The sequence below is a fragment of the Procambarus clarkii genome, chromosome 52 (genome assembly GCF_040958095.1).
Source record: "Procambarus clarkii isolate CNS0578487 chromosome 52, FALCON_Pclarkii_2.0, whole genome shotgun sequence".
Taxonomy (NCBI): Eukaryota; Metazoa; Arthropoda; class Malacostraca; order Decapoda; family Cambaridae; genus Procambarus; species Procambarus clarkii.
Window position 1 is genome coordinate 32,074,552 of NC_091201.1, and position 6,811 is coordinate 32,081,362.

Below are 6,811 nucleotides of genomic sequence, written 5' to 3' on the forward strand. Positions count from 1 at the left end.
CGTCGCCCCTAAATCAACAACACCACATCCCACAGATAACCAACATGAAGACTATATTTATCGAGACCCAGTGACCCCCCCCAGACGATAGAGGCGTCACGAGTCCTGTGTACTCTGGTTCGCCGGACGAAGTCGTAGCCCAACATAGAACCACGATGATCTCTGGTAGTCGAGCCCAATCGGGCAGAAACATCTTCCAGTGTCCATTATTGGAGTAAATTCCAGGCGCCAGGTGGGCGCCAACCAGGCTGTGACTCATACGTCAGGCTGCGAGCAGCCGCGTCCAACAGCCTGGTTAATCAGTCAAGCAACCAGGAGGCCTGGTCGACGACTGGGCCGCGGGGACGCTAAGCCCCGGAAGCACCTCAAGGTAGGTAGGGGCCCACCAAGACCCGCCAACTACAGATCAACCCGGCGCTCTCAGCCCGACGATCAAACTAGACTAAAATAAATCTACTTCCCTGTGATCCAAGGCGTTGTTATCGCACTGTGCCGCTCAAGAGGAATGTCTGACAGCAGTACGGAGATGCAAATGCTCAAACAAATGCTCAAAACCACTTCACGTTGTGAGGAGACCGCCGGGCGGCACACTAGGCGGCCAGGCCCTAGCCAACCCGTCCTCAGACCAAGTCTATTCCATCCAGCGGTCGACCCCACAGACGCATTCATCAATTTAACATGCTGTTCATTCAAAACAAGAATTTTATTGAAGGTGATTGGTCTGTTCTTCCGGAAAGCAGCTGTGTAATTGGTCAAGTGACTAGGGGTGAAATAATTCCTTCTCGCTGATTGGTAAGATGCAAAAATACTACTGCTGCTCTCTATTAGCAGGCAGGGTAACAACGACCCAATTGGGAGATACATTTTAAATGGAAAGTCAGGGACCATGCAAGCTTTCTAAGACCTAAGACACGATGGTTAGGGGGAGTAATGATTTGTCTGTAAAACACTGCACATTGATGTCTATGTTAACTTTATGTTGCCATAAGTTTAACTATTTGTAGTTGTATATGACAGTTCTAAATTTGGCCTCACTGGCTGTGCATAAATATTTAAAAAAAAATCCTATGATTGTCCTGTAGAGATATACGAAGTGTTAAATATATCATTTATCATTATGCAATGACATTTGAATTAAAGTGATACCGTATAGCTGTCCATAGACAATGTATTTATTTAAATGACATTTTGGCCATTGGATAAACGTAAACAATAGCAATAGTGCTGCCATCTGTTGGTCAAGGTACAACAATGACGGATGTTACCGTCCTTTGGTCACATAATTTTGCACCATTTTGTCGAAGTTTCCTCTCTGTGTCGGCCGTGTTGGCGCGACCAGAGTCCCATTACATTTTTGATTCACACAAAACGATGACAATTAAATTTTTTTTTGTATATCACAAGAGCATATATCTCTATATTTTGTATATGTCTTGTGATATACCAAAAAAATGGGGATCGGTCGGTCAATGACTAACTTTATGGCTAGTTCATGTCAACATTCTTCCTCTCCCATCCCCCCCCAAAAAAATATATATATACAAATTATAACAAAAAATTAAATAAACGTTTACATCTGATCCACTGCACCAGTTCGCTGTCCACAAACCACATTAACATATTTAAAAAAGCGGAGAACGAGAGCTTGCAGAGAAAGGTTACGTCAGAGGGAGTCCTGGGTAGTGGGAGGGGGGGGGGGAGTGGAGACCAACACTGCCAGCTACTCAATATTGTTTCATCAAACTCATCAACGCCCTTCAATTGTAATTCACGCCTGGGCCACACTGCCTCGTGACCATGAACAAGATAAAACTTTATTTGAGTGTAAATGAAAAAACTACTACTATTGGGGGAGAGGAAACCAAAAAATATGTTCAATATAGCTTTGCATATTTCCAGTCCAGTGTTGCCATATTTCGGGGCCATTGTTTTCAAATTTTCCAACTGTCAAAAGTATGATATTTTCCAAACTGCTGTTATCTTCTCCGCCAAATTGTAAATGTGGTTCGCTCTTTAAATTTAGTGGTTAGCGCCCTGCCACAATATGGGAAACATCCGCTGTGAGGAATATAACAGTCGGAAGTGTCGATTTTCCAAGCTCGGAAACCGGCTGGGAATGACTTCCCGTTTTCTATATTATTATTAGGTACATTATAACATAAGAACATGTCGGTAAGTAAAGATTCCTTCCACACACACACACACACACACACACACACACACACACACACACACACACACACACACACACACACACACACACACACACACACACAGAAGGAAAAAGACTTGGGGGTTGATATCACGCCAGACCTGTCTCCTGCAGTACATATCAAGCGGATAACATCAGCGGCATATGCCAGGCTGGCCAGCATACGAACGGCATTCAGAAACTTGTGTAAAGAATCATTCAGAACTTTGTATACCACATATGTCAGGCCAATCCTGGAGTATGCAGCCCCAGCATGGAGTCCATATCTAGTCAAGGATAAGACTAAACTGGAAAAGGTTCAAAGGTTTGCCACCAGACTAGTACCCGAGCTGAGAGGTATGAGCTACGAGGAGAGACTACGGGAATTAAACCTCACTTCGCTGGAAGACAGAAGAGTTAGGGGGGACATGATCACCACATTCAAGATTCTGAAGGGAATTGATAGGGTAGATAAAGACAGTCTATTTAACACAAGGGGAACACGCACAAGGGGACACAGGTGGAAACTGAGTGCCCAAATGAGCCACAGAGATATTAGAAAGAACTTTTTTAGTGTCAGAGTGGTTGACAAATGGAATGCATTAGGGGGTGAGGTGGTGGAGGCTGACTCCATACACAGTTTCAAGTGTAGATATGACAGAGCCCGATAGGCTCAGGAATCTGTACACCTGTTGATTGACGGTTGAGAGGCGGGACCAAAGAGCCAGAGCTCAACCCCCGCAAACACAACTAGGTGAGTACAACTAGGTGAGTACACACACTTCGTAATTTTTCGCGAGAAAAAACCTAGTAACACATCTGTAAACCAGGGACTTCGTGACAAACCAAGGGTTCAGGGATGGCAAAGCTTGCCTCACAGGTTTAATATAATTCTACGACCAGGTGACAAAGATGAAGCAAGAAAGAGAAGGTTGGGCAGACTGCCTTTTCTTGGACTGTCGGAAAGTCTTTGACACAGTACCCCCATAAGAGGTTGGTGCATAAAAGTACAAAGATAGGCAACTTGGAGAAAAAGGCAGGAGTAACTGGTAGGGTGCTCCAGTGGATAAGGGAATACCTAAGCAATAGGAAGCAGAGAGATATTGTGAGGGGTGAGACCTCAGAATGGCGTGAAGTCACCAGCGGAGTCCCACAGGGTTCTGTACTCGGACCTATCCTGTTTCCGATAAACGTAAATGATCTCCTAATGGGAATAGACTAATTCCTCTCAATGTTTGCTGAATTTGCCAAAATTACGAGAAGGATTAAGACAGGAGGACAGCAAGAGACTACTGGATGACCTGGACAAACTGAAGGAATGGTCCAACAAATGGCTACTAGAGTTTAACGTTAGAGTTTGAGAGGTGGTACCAAAGAGCCGAAGCTCAACTCCCGCAAGCACAACTAGATGAGTCTACACACACACACACACACACACATTATATATATATATATATATATATATATATATATATATATATATATATATATATATATATGTCGTACCTAATAGCCAGAACGCACTTCTCAGCCTACTATTCAAGGCCCGATTTGCCTAATAAGCCAAGTTTTCATGAATTAATGTTTTTTTCGTCTACCTAACCTACCTAACCTAACCTAACCTAGCTTTTTTTGGCTACCTAACCTAACTTTACCTATAAATATAGGTTAGGTTAGGTTAGGTAGGGTTGGTTAGGTTCGGTCATATATCTACGTTAATTTTAACTCCAATAAAAAAAAATTGACCTCATACATAGAGAAAAGGGCTGCTTTATCATTTCATAAGAAAAAAATTATAGTAAATATATTAATTCAGGAAAACTTGGCTTATTAGGCAAATCGGGCCTTGAATAGTAGGCTGAGAAGTGAGTTCTGGCTACTAGGTACGACATATATATATATATATATATATATATATATATATATATATATATATATATATATATATATATATATATATATATATATATGTCGTACCTAGTAGCCAGAACTCACTTCTCAGCCTACTATGCAAGGCCCGATTTGCCTAATAAGCCAAGTTTTCATGAATTAATTGTTTTTCGACTACCTAACCTACCTAACCTAACCTAACCTAACTTTTTCGGCTACCTAACCGAACCTAACCTATAAAGATAGGTTAGGTTAGGTTAGGTAGGGTTGGTTAGGTTCGGTCATATATCTACGTTAATTTTAACTACAATAAAAAAAATTGACCTCATACATAATGAAATGGGTAGCTTTATCATTTCATAAGAAAAAATTTCGAGAAAATATATTAATTCAGGAAAACTTGGCTTATTAGGCAAATCGGGCCATGCATAGTATGCCGAGAAGTGCATTCTGGCTACTAGGTACGACATATATATATATATATATATATATATATATATATATATATATATATATATATATATATATAATTTCAAGAAGAGATAAATTTACACGCAAAACACACATAAATAAGAAGGAAGATTTAATACAGAAATATATAACCACTTCCCACCCAGGCGACCCGGGGCCCACTTCCCACCCAGGCGACCCGGGGCCCACCATAATAAGGTCTCCCCATAAATACTAATTAGTGATCAAAGGGTTGATGTCGCAGGAGGGGGGGGGCGCCCCTTGAGGGAGCCCCTGCCCCTGAGGGAGCCCCCGCCCCTGAGGGAGCCCCCTGGAGACGATGTAGCACCACCACGACCCTGGGGGTGGGGTGGGGGAGACCTCCGGTGAAATATTTTATCTGCATTAAATATCTTGGTCATTATTGATGGTGTGAGCGGCCTGGTCGCCGCGACTCTGGGACAACTAATGTTTTTAATTCTAATTACTGAGCTGTGGACCTCTGGCTTGTGTGTTGGTGGGTACTGGCCAGGTCATAGTGGTGTGGCTGTTGTGGCTCGCACTCTGTGTGTGTGTGTGTGTGTAATTACCTAAGTGTAGTTACAGGATGAGAGCTACGCTCGTGGTGTCCCGTCTTCCCAGCACTCTTTGTCATATAACGCTTTGAAACTACTGACGGTCTTGGCCTCCACCACCTTCTCACCTAACTTGTTCCAACCGTCTACCACTCTGTTTGCGAAAGTGAATTTTCTTATATTTCTTTGGCATCTGTGTTTAGCTAGTTTAAATCTATGACCTCTTGTTCTTAAAGTTCCAAGTCTCAGGAAATCTTCCCTATCGATTTTATCAATTCCTGTTACTATTTTGTATGTAGTGATCATATCACCTCTTTTCCTTCTGTCTTCTAGTTTTGGCATATTTAATGCCTCTAACCTCTCCTCGTAGCTCTTGCCCTTCAGTTCTGGGAGCCATTAGTAGCATGTATTTGCACCTTTTCCAGTTTGTTGATGTGCTTCTTAAGATATGGGCACCACACAACCGCTGCATATTCTAGCTTTGGCCTAATAAGTCGTGAACAATTTCTTTAGTATATCGCCATCCATGTATTTAAAAGCAATTTTGAAGTTAGAAAGCGTGGCATAGGCTCCTCGCACAATATTCTTTATGTGGTCCTCATGTAACACTGTAAAAGTGTTTGGTTTAGTTTATTTAAAATATATATAGTACATGAGTCACAGACAGGGATTTGGAAAGGCGCCAGGTTGTCGGCCTGAGATCTCACACCTCAAAGCGTTAATGACCCCAAGTGACCTGAGGTCAGATCATGCGAATTTCACCTTACTTCTACTAATCTTATAATTGGAGCCTGGTAGCCTTCAAACTTGCCGACGTTTAAGGAGTGGCTTGGTAGAAAGCCGGAGGCTATCTACTTGTGGGCGGAGTTAGCTACTAGGTTCCCCAATAAATACTCGGAGAACTATCGATTCGAGAGCATTAAGAGAAGAACAGCAGACGAGCCAGCAGAGCAGAGTAGACGTCCCTAGCAGGGAGGCTGTCGGCCGGGAGGGCGAGACAGTCTCTGTCAAGCTACAGACCCCCCCCCCCTCTATCCAGCTATAGGCAGAGACACTTGGTGAGTTGAGCATTAAGGTGACTTGGTCGTGTTTTACAAGTGTTGTGTGATGATCAGGGGCAGTCAGTTGTAGTGTTCTCAGATTCTTGGAGGATGACTCACTTTACATATATAGATCTTGAACATTGCTTAAATTATGATACTTAGTATGTGAAATACAATTGAATTTATTATTTAAATGGTCTTTAACTGTGTCCCCTATGTTTGGAGTTGATACATGGTAATAACATCTTTTGTGAATATTGTGATACAGACAAGTTCCATTCCTTGTCTTGTGGGTAATGATCATGAATGGATGGTGGCAGCATTTCTTCTTCTACTATCTACTCTTCATCTGCTTTCTACTCTTCTACTTCTACCTATCTACACCTCTCCCTCCACCCCTCTCTAAACTCTCACTTTCAACTAATGTTCCTCCTCGCCCCTCCCACCTCTCTGCCTCTCACCCCAAACCCTCACTAATTACTTCACTATTCATTTCTTTCCTTTCGTTTTCTCTTATACGTTTGTGGCCGTGAAATATATTCTAGAGTTCTCTCTAGAGTTTCGGGTAGCTGATCCAGTTACGACGCCTTGTAGTCTTAGCACCTAGGTAGTCAAATACCTAGGTTACAAGGTGTTGAACGAGAGAGGTTGCCTTAGGAACT